This window comes from Peromyscus leucopus, chromosome 3 (genome assembly GCF_004664715.2).
Source record: "Peromyscus leucopus breed LL Stock chromosome 3, UCI_PerLeu_2.1, whole genome shotgun sequence".
NCBI lineage: Eukaryota > Metazoa > Chordata > Mammalia > Rodentia > Cricetidae > Peromyscus > Peromyscus leucopus.
In genome coordinates, this window is record NC_051065.1 from 81,873,255 (window position 1) to 81,893,409 (window position 20,155).

The 20,155-nt window shown below is 42.3% G+C and overlaps 1 protein-coding gene across 1 annotated transcript in view; it reads left to right on the forward strand.

Moving 5' to 3' along the window:
* The window catches only part of Grid2 (glutamate ionotropic receptor delta type subunit 2), a 1,432,020-nt gene that overhangs the window by 1,397,691 nt on the left and 14,174 nt on the right, over window positions 1-20,155 (forward strand). The window lies entirely within an intron of this gene.

Here is a 20,155-nt window from a genome sequence, read left to right on the forward strand (position 1 = left end):
GAATTGCTTGGCTGTTAGAGAAGTAATCACCATGCCAAATCTTTTAATTTGGAAATTCATTTAGACTCAGAAATTATTTCTATAACACTATTATTTCTGCACTTAAACACTATTAAATTCCTCTAATATTTAACTCAGTGGATATATGATGGCTACAAAATATGATTTAGATTAAAAATCTCTATTCTAAAATTCCACCGAAAATACTTTTTAAATGTGGGAAGCAGGAGAAACTTTAGAGATATAGACTATGTCCCTCAGTTTTTGACTATGAGATCATGGCATTCTAAAAAGCTGTTAACTGCCCAAATGTTTGATAGTCTAAGATTTCAAACTGGTGTGGAATTTTAGCTTTGGGATGTGGGCTTTGCCATGCCTCCATCATATTCACCCAAGTACTCTATGGATGTGGGTACAGAGATGAGGCAGAAACACAGGTACTTCCTCCTCCCCGAGCCCCAAAGTGCAAGCCACAGGCCTTTGGCATCCTAGCCTGACTTGTATGGGTTTTGCATAACCTTCTGAGTCAATAAGTGGAATAGCAGGCACCCACTGCCTCTCTTCCAGGCCACACGGTTTGGTAGAAATAGGTCTGAATCGCTTCTCTGTCTAGTGTCAGCTCCTTCATTCGGAGTTTGCCCTGGTTTCTGCCCTTTAGATCAAACTTGCTATTTCACTACAAATCCTTTATACCCAAGTGACTTCATTGTACTCAAATGTCCAGTTTCTTCTACTGAGTCAGCAAGTGTTCTACATTTGATGACCATTCAGCCACACAAAGAAAATTGTGAGGCTTCTTTTCTATTGTATCAACCTACAGGCAACTTATTCTTTTCTTAGTTGTGGGATTTTTTTTTTTTGTCTCCTTTATTTTTGGATTAGGAACACCAGAAAAGATAAACTGTTAAAAAATAGACTTTTCGAAAAAATAGACTTTGATTTATTAATTAAAAAGAAAAAAATGAAAAGACTGACTCACCAACCAAACTTTCCAGTTCTATTATTCTAGCTGAATAGCAAGTTATTGCTATTTTATAGTCAGAATTTTTTGGTGGAATGCATTCTGAATTTTGAATATGCTAAGTAAGGTGGGGCTAAGAGCTTATTGCCAGGAAGCACATAAATTGCAATGGGATTGCTAAAATTTGAGTCCTTTTATTCCTTAAATCCTGTAGCCAGACTAAGCCTTTTGACCAGATACTATTTAATGGCCAAGAATGATGGCCATGATTACCATCTTAAGACATTAGTAGATTTCCTTTCAATAACCACTTTATCAGAGTACATATGAGCTCCCTTAGGTGGAAACAAGTTCTCTATCAGTAAAAGAAATAAGTAATTAAAGCCGTCACTGATTAGACTTAATAAGTTCCATTCAGTTCTATTAGTACGCACAGGCAACCTGTTGTGTAAATGCTGTAGTGCTCGGTGGTTAAATATAGATAGATGAAGCCATGCTTGTTAGTGATTCTGAATATGTATTGTCACCAGCCTTTGTCTTCTCTCCATACTGAAATTCAGATACCTAGACCACTGCACAGCCTTTCTGAGATGACAGAATGTGTCACCCCCAATCCAGTTCAGCCCCTTTAGGATCTATGCAACCCGGCCTAACAGAGTAATCCATTTCAATTTTTCCTGAAGGCCAACTATGTCTGTCTTCTGAGGTTCAGACCACACACACACACAATAAAGCTTTGGACATTTTCCAAGATGCTAATTTTCAGAAATGTGAATATTAAGCCTGAAATGAACTGTCTAATGTTCTCTTCTTACCAATACCTGTCTACCATGCCCACCACTGTCCATGTCAGAATGATCCAGACCACACAATTCCTGTCTGTCCCTGCAGCTCTATTCAGTTGGGATAATTAGAGCTTTACAATATTTTAAGCACTTTGCTTCAGAGACCAAACAATTTTAATCAGAATCTTCTTCACACTGCAACTAAACCTCCAGATGTCTTTCCTGCCATAGGACACACAGGACACAGTGTTCCACAAGGTGTCTACTACACTAGCAGCCTCCCACCCTGACTGTCATTCAGAGATGACAGGCCCTGTGGTTTTGTCCCATCGTGTGGAGCTGCACAGATGGGTTCTGCCTACCACAGGACAGACACAGGTGAAAGGAACTCTATCTTCCATCTGAATTCCCCAGCACCTATTTTTTCAGTGGTCGTCATTTGCACTGTTACCAGTCAATTGTTGGCAAAGCCAAAAACATTCAAATTTGAAGACTTCCTTCATATCTGAAGTCTCTATTCTGACTCACATTTAGGACTGGTACCTCATTTTTACTAATTTTGGACATTTTGTGGAATTTCTTCAGGGTGGGGAAGAGAAAATGGGTAGGGTTAACAGCACCTTGTTGCCACTGCTCACTCTATGCTGTTCACATGGATGACTCCACTCAATCAGAAACAGAAGCCCCTGGCCTGTATTTGAAGAAACCACATGGATTCCCACTTGGAATTACCAGTACATTTCAAAGGGCTGAAAATATCCATGATGCAATTAGAAAATCAAATTTTTTCAAGACAACATCAATTCTCATTCATTTAAAACTAATTAAGCTTTCAGAGCAGCTGCATTAGAAAAAGAAACAGATGTCACAAATCAAAACTGTCAGCACTAGAGAAGAGATTAAAAAATATTGCTTTTAATAAATATTTTGCCTGTCACAGATTTGAAATAGTACAAGTAGAAGGCAGATGTTAATTTTTCAAATTGTTATATTTTTAATTGGCACTACTGAAAAAAAAGTGGCTACTGTAGTGACTCTGTTTAATTTTTAAAAATCAGACATCAGTGTTTTTTAAACACAACAGATACACACTTTAAAGATGATATATAACTTCTCTGAAGTTAAAAAGGTAAACAAATTTCATCTTATCTTTCTGTTATACAAAAAGATTCAAGAACAGGCCTTGCAGATATATGAGATGTGTGTGTGTGTGTGTGTGTGTGTGTGTGTGTGTGTGTGTGTGTGTAATAAGATTCAATGTGCAAGAATTTAACTTATTTGGAATTTTGAAAGTTGCAACTAATTTCTTTAGAATCTAGATAAGCCTTGCAGTAGGTACATACATTTCTGAGAGTTATTCAATTCTTTTGCAGAATTAAAGTTGACTTTGAAATGAAGTTTGGAGCTTGATTGCTATCTGCTTTAAAGAATTAAGTGTATGTTTGTTGTCAGAAATAAAAACGTGCTGGGATTAATTTGAAAACAGAGGTTACACGTTTGACACATCTCTCTTGTCATCTTCAGGCCAGAAATGGCTAATGAATAATGAATATCTCCAAGGATCTTTCGGTTACTATTATTAAAAAGCTTCGATCATTGGTCATATGAGAAGTTACAGTTAATAACATATCTCCTTGAAACTATGGACACTAAACTCCCAACACAGAAAGGTCTCACCATACAGTGAGAGTAGTGCTTCTTTCCAAATCAACACACCCCAGGGACAAACAAACAACTAAGCTCCTAATAGGGCACACAAACAGACCCCACACTCAGCTCTACCAAGTGTGGGCCCAAGCCAAGCATTCCCAAATTCAGCCCCTTCAGGCTTCTTCCTGGAAACATCATGCGAAAGACCATTCATAAATGCAGAGACCCATGAGAAAGCATACTCACACATTATACTCCCAAGTGTTTGATGCCGTGTCCAACAGTTCAATTACAATCAGTATTTTAACTAATTCTCTCAAGTTCAACATCACTAAATGAAGTTTGTAAATGTTACTCTATATAGCAAAGATTTCTGTAGGTCTGTTTAAACTGTATTACGTATGCTTAAGCACTAGTGATACTTCAGGCATCTAGAATAGTGGAGACGAACAACCTTCTAGAATCAGTTTAGAAGCAAGCGCCTACCACCAGCATGCATCCTTAGCAGGTTCCCCTAGCAGTATGCTGACCACACTCCTTAGGCAACAGATCCCCTCATTTCTCAGGCAGGCGGCACTCCTGGTTGGAAGTCCTCCCTACATACTCTGACTTCTCAGAGAGCTTCCAAAGTTGGCAAGTAAAAAAAAAAGGAAACATTGGAAACGTTAAATGAAAACACATGGCATAAATAACATCCGTGGATATGAATACACATTCTGTCGGGACACAGAATAAATTTAATCTTCAGACGAATAAGGCAGAAAAATATTCTCTGAGAAGAGTAAGAGAAGAATCTAGGCTGTGTGGCTGGGATGTTTTCCTGAGTAAGAGGGAATTTAATGTAGTAGGGCAATGTGGAAAAGGCTCAGAAAACACATTCACAGTGGTGCGTACAGGGCAATAAAGGCATGGAGAGAGAGGAAAGAAACCTGGGGGAACAGTGGTAGACCATCCTATGTAGAGTCTGAAACATGTCAGGGGCAGTCAACAGTACAGCATGGCTATGATACAGAAAGCTAAGGCCAGGCTTGGGAATTCCACCAATTACATTCACACATCAGCCCTATATTCAATGTATATTCAGGGGTCATTCTGTAGAAGATGCTGTTTTCATACAAAAGCACACCAGTAGAACGGCAGGGCAAAGCACACCATTTATCGCAGAAATTCCTGTCCCCAAGGACCTTACAACAGAAAGACAGATGAATAAGCACAATAGACATGTAAAGGTAAATGCAGCAGATAAAACTAAAACACAAGATCCAGGAGCAGGAAGGCCAAGGTGGAATAGGGACATACCATTCTGAAGAATGGAGCAAGGGGATGTCCTAATGGGAAGGTTGTATTCGAGGGCAATGTATTTGAGTGAGAAAGTAAGGCGTGTTTTTATTCAGGGAAAGAATATTCTCAACTTCTGGGATATACAGTGCAGATGCTCTGAGGTTAGAGTGTGGAGGGTAAGCTTAGAACGCTGTAAGACAGTCAATACAACCAGACCAGAGTGAATTATGGGGACAGAAATGGTGTGGATAAAGAATAGTTCAGAGAAGCATGCATCCCACATGACAAGGCATGGTGGGATACTCTGGGAATGTAGACTCTTATTCCAGAGGGTTCAGAACAAAGTCAAAGCCTGGTGCTCCTTCAACAGGTCAGGTATCAGGTGAAAGCAGTACTTCTGACATGCAATCTCCTGCCACTGTTTTAAGTAGAGTGTTTCAAGAGTACGGGACAGTGGGACAGTGGCTGACCATTTAGGTTTCTGTCCCTGAACGGCCAGAGAGTCTGCAGCCTGGCTAATGTTCACAGAGGCTCACAGCTGTAAGATGCAAAGAAACTTCCAACGGGAGACCTGAAGACTTGTGGCCAAATGGGAAACACCAAGAACTGTATATTCTAAAGAGAGTGCTTTAGAAAGGCTAAACCCATAGCACCTCACCCAGTGGAAGGGCAAGGGACCAGGTAAGAGCCTGCTTCAGGGCACTGAGATGGCTCTGTGGGTACCTCGCCAGCAGCACAAGCTGCAGCCAAGCTCAACCCCCTGAGCCTGTGACAAGTTGGGAGGAGAGCATTGACTCCCACAGCCATCCTCTGACCGCCACATAAACTCTTGGCATGCGTGTAACATCCCATGCATACATCACACACACACACACATACACACACACACACACACACACACACACACACACACACACACTAATTTTAAAAGGAACTGAATTTTTGAAGGCTCATTCAGTAGTTGTATGAGCTAAACATCTTAGTCAAAGGAGGAAGGAAGGGAGAGATGGTAGATATGTTTGTGAGGAGAAACCAGAGGTGTCTAAAAAATTAACATGAAGGGGGAAAAGTCAAAGATGAATCCAGATGCAAAAAGATAAAAATCATTGAGCAAAAGAGCAAAAAGATTACTTTCCCTTCCCTTCACCGGAGATCTCTGAGAGAAAAGCACAGTTTGGAGAATACCTATTATTCACTATGAGCATGAGAAGTGTGTTTGTAACTGGCGGTAGGTGCCTACGAGTCTGAGTGTTACAGAGATCATGTTCTGAGGGCTTTTTTCAGCATCTATGAACACAGTTGAGGTGAGGCCCACTAAGCTTCATTCAGTGCTGTTCCGATCGTATCCCTTCATATAATGACCTTCCTCCTGAGATTTCCTCCACCCTCAGGTAACACATTGCTGTGACCAACTCCACAGGGCAGGGAACTTTCAAATTCCATCACCTGGTAGGCTTTTCCTCTTTACATGTGGTCTTTGCCCTGTGCTGAACAGTGCTCACATCTGTTTCTTCGAAATGTTGCAGAATGAGACTCATCCTTAATCCCCACCAATTATTTACAACATTTTCCAATTGGTGAAGACTCTGAGCTGGCCAAACTGTCCTGTGACATAATGACAAGAACCCATAGTTATGAGTGAGACTTGAAACGGATCCAGAATCTCCAGTGTCCTTAATGAGAGAAATAAATAAAGCAGGTCTCCTCGACAGGGTGGTGGCACACATGCAGGAGCGGGAGAAGGTGAATCTCTATGACTTAGAGGCCAGCCTGGTCTCCATAGAAAGTTCCAGGACAGCCAGGAATGCATAGAGAGACCCTGCCTCAAAAAAACAAAATGAAAAACAAACAAACAAAAAAGCAGACCTCCTTACATGAGCCTCACTAGAATCATGAAGCAACCAAACCTGAATTCAACCTGAAGCTGTTTACAACTACAGACTTGTCTTCTAAGAGAAGCGAATTGAGGTTAGCACAGTTACAAATGCCTGCCATGCACAAGTCAGCATACATACACTATGCAAACCAAATGGCTTTGACAGTAACCACGTCTGGTTCAATGAAATTGCTGTATGCTTTGAGACCCAAGTCTATTTCAACTTGAGAGTTCAGAAAGAATGTGCTTATGCAGTCAAGAATACTCCAAGAGATGAAAAGATCGCTCTGATCTACTATCACAGCTGACTTGCTGGCAGCTGAAGGAGGGAGCACTCACAACTGAGGAGCACTCACGAAGGAGGTGCCATCAAAACCACCGCTGGGATTTCACTCAGAATTGCACTTGTTAACATTACCACCTGTCAACATTGAAGCCATAGTGATGGATCCCTTTAAGGAAGTCAAAGACTATTTCTCAATTCTAAGGGGAAAAAATCATGTGTCAAATACAAACAAAAACCAGATAGCACGTATCTGTACAGATTTACTATAACTTTGGTAAACCCACTTTTCAGGTTGTTTGAGAATACAATTCCTTGCAGCCTACCCTTGCCTCACAAGAGCCACACATGTACATGCTCTATCTTCTTCCCTATAGATTCTCTAGTATAGAGGAAAATAGTATGTAAGTTGGGTATATCCTCTGCCTCAAAATCTGCATAATGCAGGAAGTTCTCAGCAGTTTAGGGGTGTATGTGTTTTTAAATCACAATCTTAAAATTTGTAACACAGATCCTCATCTAGTTTTTCAAATTCAGAGAAATTTAATCCACTGTCTTCAGAAAAAGTCATTTGCTCACATCTGCCTATGAATCTAGCTCCAGGATATCTGATGCCCTCTTTGGGCATGTATACATCAGGCATACGTTCCAACAGACACAAAGCACAAAAGTAACAAAATTAAATTATAAAAATATCAAATCTGAGACATAGGAATGTTGTCTCAACTAACAAGTGAGCTAAGCATACTTTAAATCCACATCTATTACTTCCAAATCCATGCCCTTCCCACCTTTTCCCAGGATCAGCAAGATGTGAAAAGAGATACACGATTCTCCTACCTCCATGCACATTCTTTAAGCAGCTATATCCACTATAAAGATCTTCAGTAACTGAGTATATTTTAATAGAAACTACTAGTAGAAAATAACAATTATGCAAGATGAATACAAGTGGTTATGTATCGTGAATTACAAGACATAACAGCTTTCAATAACTCCCCTACCAGATTAACCCACAAGCCACCAAAGATATCTCACTCATCACAAGCCAGCAAACCTATACCCCCTGGTCACATATCCAGCAAGCCTAGCCACCTCATCCTTGCTGATAGATCAGCAACATTTCTGGCCCTTTTCTTCTCTTAGTGCCCTCTAGTGGACACATTAGGATACCAACCCCTGGACATATTAGGATACCAACCCCTATGGCATGCACTCTCTTGCTCCAATGCCACAGTCCCTTTTTATGGCTTCTGCTGTAGCTGCAGGTCTCCCAAACCCACTCCTCCAGCTCTCCACTCTACTATACTCTTTTCTCTGGTGAACCCAATCAACACTTTAACTGTGTCCGTCATATCTATGGTCCACTCGCTAACAGCAGGGGCATTAGGTGAAGCCTTTCCTGAATACTTCCAACAGGAAATGCTAGGCAGTTGCCCCAGAGGAGCAGCATGTAAGCTCAGGAAACAGGCTTTGACAACTGAAGATACAGAGGGAGACTACACAAGCAATGAGTGACAAAAAAAAACAAAAACAAAAACAAAAAAAACAAACAAAAAAAACCCGAGAGGAAATGGCTGAACAGTAGGGGCTGACTCTGACACCTACACCCCAGGGACTCCAGACGCTAGCCACTGGAACATCCGTTCTTATTGCTGCTCTGCTCTTGACAGCAATGGAATGGAATCCACCTAGACAGCCACCAACAGAGAAGTAGAAAATGTGGCGCCTCCACACCAAAGAGATGCTTCTGCCTTAAAGAAAAAAAGAACTCATGAAACTTACAGGAGAATGAATGGAGCTAGAAACTCTTGAATGATGTAACCCAGACTCAGAGAGACAAATAGTGAACGTTCTCTCTCATGTATGGGTCCTAGCTTCTCCTGCTATGTGTATTGTTTCTGTGAGAGTGAGTGTGTAGAGAGGTCAGAACACTAGAAAAGGGCCCACAAGAGCGACAAAGGAGGCTTTAAGATATGAAGGTAAGAAAGGTAAGAGAGCACACATGGTATGCAAGTTGTAAGGGGGATCCTGTCGGGGGAGGAAGATGCAGTGGGGGCAGAGGCCACAGAGAAGGAGTTGAGGAGCAGGGTGAGGTAGAATCAACCCAAATGAAGACTGTATGAAAATTCTAGAAGGAAATCTGTTGCTTGTTTACTAATGAAAAATAAATAAATAAATAAATAGATAGATAAAATAAATAAATAGAGAGATAGATAGGTAGATAAATAAACAATAATAAATAAATAAATAAATAAAGTGGGCTATAGGAAAGAGTACTATAGCTTTGTAAGACTAAGGGAAGTCCTACAAAGTCATGCAGAGAAAAGATGAGAAAGAACTGATTTGCTGATGTATTTGACATCTCTTCTAATCTTTGTGAGTGCATTAGACATACACTGAGGCATGTGCATGTACATGTGCACACACACACACCACACACACACACACACACACACACACACACCAGGCACTGCAGACACTTAGACTTGAGACTGTTCTTGTTTCAAAGGTATTGTTTTATTTCAAGGGTGTCATGTCTCTGCACAACTCCACCACAAGGGGCAGACTCTGTTGTATTCCAGAAAACTGACACAGCAAATTACAAAGATTTCAGAGAAGGGAGAGAAGGCTGTGTAACTGAAAGCTTCTCTGGACAAAGCTCTCCCACCCACAGTCCTGCAGCTGCTTATAAAATAATCACTCAGAGGCTTACATTAATTACAAACTGTATGGCCTATGGCTTAGGCTTCTTACTTACTTACTTACTTACTTACTTACTTACTTACTTACTTACTTACTCTCTCTTACAACTTGACTCAACCCATTCCTATTAATCTATGTTTTGCCACATGGCTTCGTGGCATTACCTGTTCTCTCACATCTTGCTTCTTGTGGCAGCGGCTCAGAGCGCCTCCCCCAACTCTATCTCTCTTGGATTTCCCGTCTGGCTCCATCCTACCCTGCTGTAGGCCAATGCAGCTTTATTTATTAACCAATGGGAGCAATACAGATTCACAGCATACAGAAAGACATCCCACAGCAAGGCTACTCTCCCAGATCTTGCTTTCTTGGAAGACAGCACAACCACTATAAAAAATGATGTCTGACTGATACCTGAAATCGCCCATATGGTTTGAGAATTCAGAGGAAGGCCAGGTCTTCTTTCACCTGGGATGATAAAGTACTTTGTGGGGAGGATGGTTTTGGAAGCCGGCCTTAAAAACTGAATGTAATGTCCACATGTGCAGTACAGAGAAACATGTTTTTTACGAAAAGGCAAAGGGATGATGCACATCACAGAGGACAGATGCACAGCTCGTATTCAGGAAGATGAAGTAGCTTGGGTGGGACATACGGCCTGTGAAGAACTGTAAGGACAGAAAATGACACAACTGTAAAAATCTAAGTGAGCCACCCACCTGCCATTTGGGTTGCATGCCTTTTACAAAACCCAATCCATTTCTGAACAGCTGTGAATCAAGGTGATGTTTACAGTCTACTGGGGAAGACAGACAGACAACTTTACAGGCCATGGCCATTTACTGTCACAGGTGCTATCACTGAGGACATAAAAGGTGATTTGCAACTCAGAACAGGGCTCAGCAAAGCTCCCAAGAGGATCAAATTCCGAATTAAACCAGAGGGGTTACTGGGAGTTCACCAGGCAAAGGAAATAGGGACGTTCAGACCGGACAGCCAGCATGAACAGAGACCTGAGGTCAGGGAACAGCACCTGTTCCGAGGATGGGAACGGGGAGAGCCGAGCTGGAAATGGATGGAAAAGAAATGAACTGAGAGTTGCTGGAAGCAGCAGGAGAGATCCTGGCTCCTCATAAAGTCTGTCAGAGAATCTGTAGGTCACATTTTCAGAAATGCTTTGTGGGCACTGACCGTGGAGTAGTGGCTGATCATATTCCTGTCTCAAAGAGGCAGTGTCCCTGCCCAAGGGGACAGTTTGGGAAAGGGACAAGATGTGAGGGTTTGTCCTACTGGGAATCCTTGCAGTACTCCAGTGAGAGGGTAGAATTCTAGTCTCAAGGGGAGAGTAGAAAGAGAGACTTGTGAAGGAATGGGATCAGGGGTTGGGCTTCAGGCATACCCCGAAGCAACTAAGTTTGAAGAGGTGATAAATGAGGTGAGGAATATGTATGCCTTTTTAACACCAAGTTCATTGGAGAACAGAGCCAAGGGTGAGGAGCCTTATCAAAGGAGAAAAGCATGCATTAAAAATCTAACAAGTCGCTGATAGAGAACAGGGAGAATGAACAGGGGAATGAGCGGCCCCCAGGGTCAAGAGAAGGATTTTTTTTTTTCAGTAGGAATAGTCAGCCAATCTTGTGAGGTACTCAGAGAACCTGAGTACTACCTACAGAGAACCTCAGGCTACCTACTAGAACCAGTAACCTGAAAGGGCCTAAGGACTTTGGTAAGAATAGTATTCAGAAGAAGGAGGAGGAGGGTTAGAGATGCTAGAAAGCAAAGCCAGGCTACAGATGTGGAGGAGGAAGAATAAGGAGATTGCAGCATGATGATGAAGCAAGAAAGGCTGAAGAATACGCATTTATCTGCTTACTTGTGCTAGAGTAGGGGAGACTTGAGGATTTTTATGCAAATGAGGAGGCCGCTGTCATAAGGAACACTGAAGATGCAGCAACAGGTGGAGAATAAAAATGTAAAATGTGGTGAGGTCTGCGGCACGAGTCCTCCAGGGAAGCAATGACAATCTCATCGTGATGTCAAAGAAACACCAAAGGAAGATATGCTTAGATGTAACCTTCTGGGTTCAGTAGCAGGACAGTGAACACAAACTCTGCTGGATTCTGTTTTTTGCAGATCACTGGTGAAGATGAATGCTCAAAGCTGTAAGAATAAAGAATAGGGGAACTCATTAGAGAAACAGAGGGGCCCAGTGTTCATTGTGGACTATTCAGCTGGCCTTAGGATGGCCTGGTCTACATAGATAGAATTTTTCAATCATCTCTGGCAGCCTTTGTGTGTATGCAGAGAAAGCATAGTTGACAGATTATCCAGGAGTTGTAGCTTTAATATAAATATGCAAAAGTAGTAGAGTGACCATTTGGAGTAGTACTAAACAAAAATCTATCTTTAACATAGTGCCCAATAGTATGTGAAGTAAAGACAGAAGCCACATTCAAGGAAATGAGTCCATCTGCTGGAAACTACGTCCTTTCCTCCACCAAAACCTCAGTGGCTTGGCCCAGTAGAATATTTCTGAATCACACAAAATATACAGAAATCAGAGGATTGTCTCTTATGTGATGATTCAGAACCCATATTCCAAAGTGCTCACCAGCAGCCGGGAGGCTGAGGCAGAGGATTGTGGGTGGAAGGGCAATCTAGGCTACCTTATGAGAACATGTTTGTGTTGGTGTGCATGAGGGGGAGGGGGAGGACGATGGGGGAAGAAGGGAGAGGAAAGGAAAAGAGAAGAGAGAAGGGAACAAAAAGAGAAGAGGATGGAGTGTGGTCTATTGGTCCCATCTAGGACTGAGCACTCCACAGTCTCTTTCCCTCTGTCCCTTGACCAACTGTGTCAATCCCTTTCTCCAAAGAAGTTTCTCTGATGAGCACTGAAAGAAGCACTGAACAGGACATCTCTATTGCAGCCCTCCCCTGAGCACTGGGGTGGGGGGGGGGGGGTGGGGTGGGAAGGGCATCAGGGAAGAGAAGGCAGAATGATTATAGGAGCCCGAGGCAGTGGGTGAGCACAAGGAGATAGTGCTTTCCAATCACAGCAGGACACGTACGCATGTGAACTCACAGTGGTTGTGACAGCATGCACAAGACCTACACAAGGTCAAGCCACACAAAACCCCAGCACAAAGTCCCACCCCTAACTGAAACTCCACCGTCCACTGACAGCTGCCGGGAAGAGAGTCTCTTTAAGTTGACAGCGTGGTCCCCGGCAGGTCAACTCTGCTGCGGTAGAGGGCCACACATCCAAGAAAACAGGCAGCACAAACTGGACTTGACAGGCTTAAGAACACACACCACCAAGCTGAGGGGTAGGGAGGAAGGGGGGATTAATATGATCAAAATACACTGAACATCCCAAAGGACTAATTCAAAAATGTGACACACAAGGCCTTCTAGACACGTCAGGGCTGGCACATGTGTGAACTTACAGAGCCTGCATGGGTCTGCACTAGATGTGGTCCTGGAGCAGCCGACACATATCCCCATCCCTAAACTAAAAGCTGTCTCCCATGGGTAGTCATGTGTAAATGAGACATCGGTTTTCTTCTAAGAGCCTCACTGGGGAAACAACCACTCTTTGTTTTATTTGTTTGTTTGTTTTGTTTGGGTTTTTTTTTTTTGTTTTTTTTTTTTTTTTTTTTGGTTTTTCGAGACAGGGTTTCTCTGTGTAGCTTTGCACCTTTCCTGGAACTCACTTGGTAGCCCAGGCTGGCCTCGAACTCACAGAGATCTGCCTGCCTCTGCCTCCTGAGTGCTGGGATTAAAGGCGTGTGCCACCACCGCCCGGCTTGCGAAACAACCACTCTTAAGGGCCTGCCCCATGTCCAGCAGAAGAGGGCCAACACAAAAACAAGTTCATGGGCATCTTTAGAGGTTCATTGTCTCATAATGTTAAGTCAAGGAATTTTTATTGTTGTTGTTTTTTTTTTTTCTTTCATTTTTTTTTTTCCTACCCTGAAGATCCTTTGACCATATATTGTGACTTCCTGCTTGGGGTTTCTATGGGATTCCTGGGTGTGTGAACGTGTGTGTCTCTGAATCGATTTGCATGTCTTCTGCTTTTTCCTTGGCTCTTTTTCTTGTTTGGTTGTTTTGTCATATTCCAATATGCTTGTTTTTCTACCTCTCTTATTTTATTTTATTATTATTATTATTATTATTATTATTATTATTATTATTAGGTGCCTGTTTGTTTTAAAGAGAGACAGAAAGCAAATTAATCTGGAAAGGAGGGGAAGGAGGGAGGAATTGGGAGGAGTAGAGGGAAAGAGACCATAATCAAAATATATTATATGAAAAAAGCTTATTTTCAATGAGAGAAAAAATGGAAAATTAAAAGAAGAAATTGAAATGCAAGAATACAGCTCAGTGGTAGAGCACTTGCTATCATCAAAAGGCCTTGGGTTTTTAGTGGCTCGTCAGAGGCTCTAGTCCCCTCTCCTAAACCGGATCCCTGGTTCTCAATCTGATGGCTTTTTTCTGCTCTGGGAATTTGGCGTTAGCTCTTTTAAATCCAAGTGAATGGTGAGGTAATGGGAACACATGGAAGATGATGGGAGGAATAACGGAAAACTTCAGGCCTATTTTGAATCACACCTAAAGTAACACAAGATATGTCTAGCCATGTTCTGTTGGCTTGTCCCTTGGTCAGTCAAAGCAGTTTTGCTGAGCATCTGGCTTTACTGCCACAAAGGGATAGGGACATTAGGGAACTTTACAGCTGTCTAAACATAAATAGGCTTTTAAAAAGATAACTGTAAAATCTAAAACAAAGCATATTGGGAGAAAAGAACTGGTGACTGGATCATAGATGATAAACATGGGTCTGCCTAGAGGACAGAATTAATAAGTAAAGCCAGCATCCAAGGTGAGCCTGGTTCTAACCACTGCACCCCAAATTCAGACCATCTTCTTGCCAGATGGAGTTTCCCCTTACATGGCTTCCAAACAGACCACATCACTTCCCCATGTCTTGTGGCTTTCTCCATTCACCGAAGGTATACAAGTTGGGGCCAGAGGTTTTCACTGATTTGTACAGTGATTCATTTTTCACTGATACTTTTCCTTAGTACCAAAACAGGCATGAAATATGGGAAGGCAGTGGTCATTACTTTAGGGATTGTTGAATCTTGCATTGACTAACAATGTCTGTTATGGCTGCCAGTGTGGCTGTAGGAAGATGAACGTCAAACAAAGATTCAAGGCAGGATGTCTGCAGGAGCACAGACTGGGTAAAATGTTTGAGATGAGACAAAAGATGATCTTCAGCTCTAGGATCATTATATTTGATAAGAAGGTAAAATACCCAGGTGAACTTACGCAGCAGGACCTTGAAAACATAAGTTTCCAATGAAACACTGGGAACTGAAATCTCAGGATAAGAAAACAAGAGCCCAAGTTTCCACACAAACAGTAAGTGTATGAGGGGTTGGAGTATTAGTTCATCTAATCATTTCACAGTGTAGATAGAAATCAGTAGGTCACATATCCTAACCGAATGAAGCCACTGATTGGTCAGAACGCCATCACAACTTCATTCTGTCACAAGCCTTGTTTTTATTGCATAGTCTAATCAATATTGGTGTACTTGTAGGACGTGGCACATCACACATGCACACGCACAGGGTTGGAATCCACAATCAATTTTCCTGTGACCTCCTTGACAATGCTCCTCACCTAGGCCCCATGTGGTGCTTCTGGGAAGTGATAGGTCGACTGTACTACCTTAAGCAAGCTACCCTGAGTCTCTTTCATTTTCTTCATCTATAAAGTAGAAATGGTGACCACATTCCTGAGAGCACTGTTGACAGTATTTATTTTTCAATCAATGTAAAGCCCTTAGCTCAGGTCCTTGTTCACAGTCATCTCCAAATAGTGGTATAATAACATAATAACAACATGTGTCAGTCAAAAGATAGATTCTACATGAGTGAGGACTATAGGGAAACCTGATATTTTTTATCTTTAAAGCCAATCATAAGAAGTCTGATAAGAGTGTGCTGATGAAAACACAGATATTATCACCCCAGTGCTTAGAGATTGTCTGTATTCACAAAACTACAATTATAAAGTTATTTCAAAGGACATTTGGACTTCAGATAAATGGAAAGAACTATAAATTGTGTATCTGAAAGCAGAATTTTAAGTGTGCATCTTAAGTCAAGGTCAAACGTGTTCTATTATTGGGCTGTGTTTCATCTTAATCAGCTGCAGAACTTGAAGAATGTCAGCCACTTTATCAAACCCCATGCCCCCAGGGAGGTGGGCTATCAGTGAGGCCAGCCTGTTTACACAAATAGCAACAAACTAACCCCAGGTTAAAGGGAGTGTGTTAAAAGCCATTTATTTTCTATCAGAAGCAAAGAAGACTGCTAACTTTACTAGACTGCTAACTTTGTCCAGCCTAGGACCCCACAGGTGCTAGGCAAGCACCCACCCCTGGGCTGTATGTATCCTTTTTATTTCTTATTGTGAAAGTGGGGGTTGCTATCTTTTCCAGGCTATGGGCTCACTCTGTAGCCCAGTCTGGCTTCGAACTTGCGATCCTCCTGTTTTATCCATCTATCCTGTGCTACGGTTTAAAAGATTTTTAATTTTTAAAGTGAATTGACAAATTCAAGACCACATTTCCCTTCCTGTTGTTGAGATGCCTGTTGTCATCTGTATAGCCAGATGGTGGCGCTGTGGTTCCATCTGTTGAAATTTTAGTTTCAAATTGTTTTCAACAAGTAATAATGTTTCTAAAGACTAGCCTTCTTTTGAAAAAAAAAAAAAAGTATGACTTTAAACCTAGTCTATTTCCCCATTAGTAGCAGACAAACTCGATGTTCAAGCCCATTAGAGTGCCTGAATGATTGGTCCGTTACAGTCATCTATTTAAAACATAATGCCTTTGTGAGTCCCAGAAGGTGCATTACAGGGTCAGTTCGAAGTCACTTTGGTTGGCCATCTCTAGGACTCTCATTTACTCTCTTGGTGTTATTGTCTTCTTCTATTCTGACATCCCCAAACTGATGATGGCATTGGCCAACTGTAAAATGGGCGGGCTCTTTTCTTTCCCATCCACATAGTTTGCAACATCCCCCTTTATCTCTGGCCAACCAAGAACAGAACTCATGCTTCACACCACTGGTGTTATAGGTGAGAACCCAAGTTCAGAAGGCCCCTTCCGAGTGTCCCAGGGGCCCATGCAAAGTACTCAGGCTCTCAAGTTTGAGGGCAATGAATGCAATGGACCAGGGAAACGTGTTTGAAATAGACATAGAGACAGTTTGTTCAGAAAGGAAAGGCTCTCCTAAAAAATAGGAATGGGCCAGAGAGCTGAGGGAAAAGTAAAGGGCCCCATAGCTCTTGACACAGCACGGATCTCTTACATGTTTTGTACAGCTTGGGCTTTTCTTGAACTTGCTCAGTTTGTTGTCCGAAGCTCAGGTGGTGAGGCGCTTCCTGGCTTTTTAGACAGTTTCTCACTAAGTAGCTCTGCAGCTCTGGCTGTCCTGGAACTCACTATGCAAAACAGGCTGGCCTCGAACTCACAGAGATTCCCCTGCCTCTGCCTCCCAAGTGCTGGGATTAAAGCCATGTGCCACGTCACCCAGTGCCAACCAACTTCTTTATGTGATAATATTGATGTTGCTTTTTGCAGTATTTAGTACCCCAGCTTAATAAATATCAGCACAGCCAGGGATGGTATTAAAATCCCAGCACTTGGGAGATAGAGGCAGAAGAATCAGGAGTTTTGAGGCCAAATTTGGCTACACAGTGAATTTGGAGCCAGCCCGTAGCATACAAGACTATGTCTCAAATCCCACAGTCCCAAATCAGGACATTCTGAATCACCACTCATGTGAGAAGATGATGTGTGAGCAAACACACGGCAGGTGGAAAATCAAGCCATGGAGGAAGTCATCACAAGAGGCCAGGTGCAGGTTTTGGTCTATGCAGCAAGGTCACCTGTGAGCCCTGTCCACTCCCCTTCCAGGCCATGCTGCCCCAGTGGTAGAGAAGAGCCAGATTCAGGGTCACCTGTAAGTGTCACAGCCAAGGTACTACCTGTTCTAATGGGGCCACATCTACAGACCCCTTCACAGCCCTGTCCCACTCTTCTAGGTGAACTCCGAACCCCTGTGTAGGGATTATAGCTTTAGCCCTCTGTATCCACTACACACCCACCCCCATCAAAAGTGGTTTCTTTTCTAAATAAAGAAAAGACTTTATCATGTATTGACTTTCACTCTGCCAAGCAAATTGAGACAGTATTTTAATCATAAGCTGGCTTCATATTTGCAATTTCTAAATTTGACTTATTGAAAAGCAATGAACACGGAAATAAAAGTGTGTTCTACATGAAGGTTGAGCATCAGCTTGCTTTGATGCGGACAGAAGTCATTGTGAATTTGCAGGAAGCTCCTTGATATCAGTCCCCCATCATACAGAGCAGTAAATGAATAAACAACACATGGCTGTCCTAATTCCAACAGCGAACACAGACCTTTTAAAAACTGCTGTTCTTGGAGAACGCCTGATCATCTTTCCCAGTTTCTGTTTGTTAGGCATCTTGATTTCTCCTACACAGAGGGTTGATCTTGAGTACGAGATAATATTGTCCCATTTGGTTCTATGGGAATTCCATTTGACGACTCTCAGTCCCCAACCCACCCATCCCCCATCTCTCTTAATTAGTTTTCAAAATCATAATATTGAGATGTTCTTATACATACTGACTTGAGGGGCCCCTTTCCAGGTTCCACCATGCCGTTTACTTCTTTCTCAAGAATGCAAAGTCAAAAAGATAAAACCGAGCCTCAAGGTTTTAGCATCTCCTGGGACATCAAAAAGAAGAGGAGATATTACTTGATGTGTATTCTTTGGGAACTGGCTCTTTTACAGTACTTCCCTTCAGACTTAAGTCACAAAGGAACGATGAGGAGGAAAGGGATGAAGTGACAGGGCTTTTGTCATTGAAGCAGTTATGATCCCAGACTAATGTGGAACTCTCTTTGAAAGCAAATGCTTTTTTATTTCTTCCCTAGGAGGCAAAACAAAAATAGGATTTGCCTGTGCAAACTTTCTTTAGGAAAGCTGTGGACAAGATAGACAACAATTTATTTCCATCGTGAGTGTTTCTCCAAACTACAAAATCACACTCACAGCCGTGCTACCGGGGTGTTCCCACTCCGCAGCATAAATGATAGGTCGCTCTGAGATGGCAGGGGCAGTCTGCAGAGTTTTATTTCCAGGGAGACAGGGCAGGATTTGCTGCTATGCAGACTGAGTAATGTTGGAAGCCAACATCATGTCACATTTTGTGTGCACTTTCCAAAGATTAATCCAAGCGTTACAAATGGGACACAGACTGCCATTGTCCCGGGGACACTTTAATAACCCACACCTACAATATTCAACCTGTTGTTTGCACAGGGACAACTTTGGGACACAAAAACCCACCAGAACGACTCAGGGAAGGAGGCGCAGAGAGGCAGAGCCCCAGGCGCCAGCATCTCCGCATCTCATCCTTCATGGCAAATGAGTCTGTTCAGAGTTCATTTATGCCTGAGGATGGGGGTCGCCGCCTGCTTTCTTCAAAGCTTCTCGAGAAGCAGCGCTTGAATGTGCAGCTTGCCCACTCGCTCTCTCACTTGTGTGGCACTCTGGCAAAGTTTTCCGACTGCAGGTGATTTGTGCCTCATTTTGCATAAAACAGCTCACGTGAAGGAACCGCGGTCCCCTTGAAGTAAATCTTGCCTTGTCTCTTTGATTGCGCTCCCCATCCCCCTCCCCTCCTTAGTGTGCTCGCATCTGTTGTTCTATGATATTCTTCACGAATGGGAGGCTCCGGAGAAAGCCACAGGATCAGAGGACTGAGCGCCAGATGAGAGGAACTCACAGTTGCTGTCTCTAATCCATCATCTTCAAGTCCTTGCATAGAGCGTTCAAGATCACACCCCTACTTACCTTTGCCAGCCACTGATGGCCTCACAGGTCAGAAGGCAGCCAGCCCCAGACTGAGGCTCAAGCAGCAGTAAGCTGCTTTTCATAGGAGAGATTTTTTTTTCTTTTAATCATAAACAGAAGTGTTTGGAGAACCACAGTTGTGATTATTTAATTTTAGAAATATGTAATGGTATTGTAAACATAACTTGTTTCTTTTCACAAAACATTACTGTCACAATAAAAAATAGCTGGACTGTAAAAGGTGGGATAATCCAAAACCCATACCAAAAAGATAAGATCACCCTAGAAAATCTCAATAAGACAAAAAAAAAAAGAAAAAAGAAAAGAAAAGAAAAAAAAGAAAAGGAAAAGAAAGAAAGAAAAGAAAAGAAAAGAAAAGAAAAGAAAAATACAGAAGGATGCTTAGGCAACTCACCTTATATTATAACTTTGTATATTATACTTGCAAAAAGGAACCAATACAAATCACTTCATTTTCACTTTTTAAAATGTGTGTGTGTGTGTGTGTGTGTGCGCGCGCGCATGCATCAAAGGACAGCATCCAGAAGTTAGTTCTCTTCTTCCATCATATGAGTTCCTGGAGCTGAACTCAGGCTTGGTGGCAAGCACCTTTATCCACAGAGCGACCTTGCTGGCCCTTAATT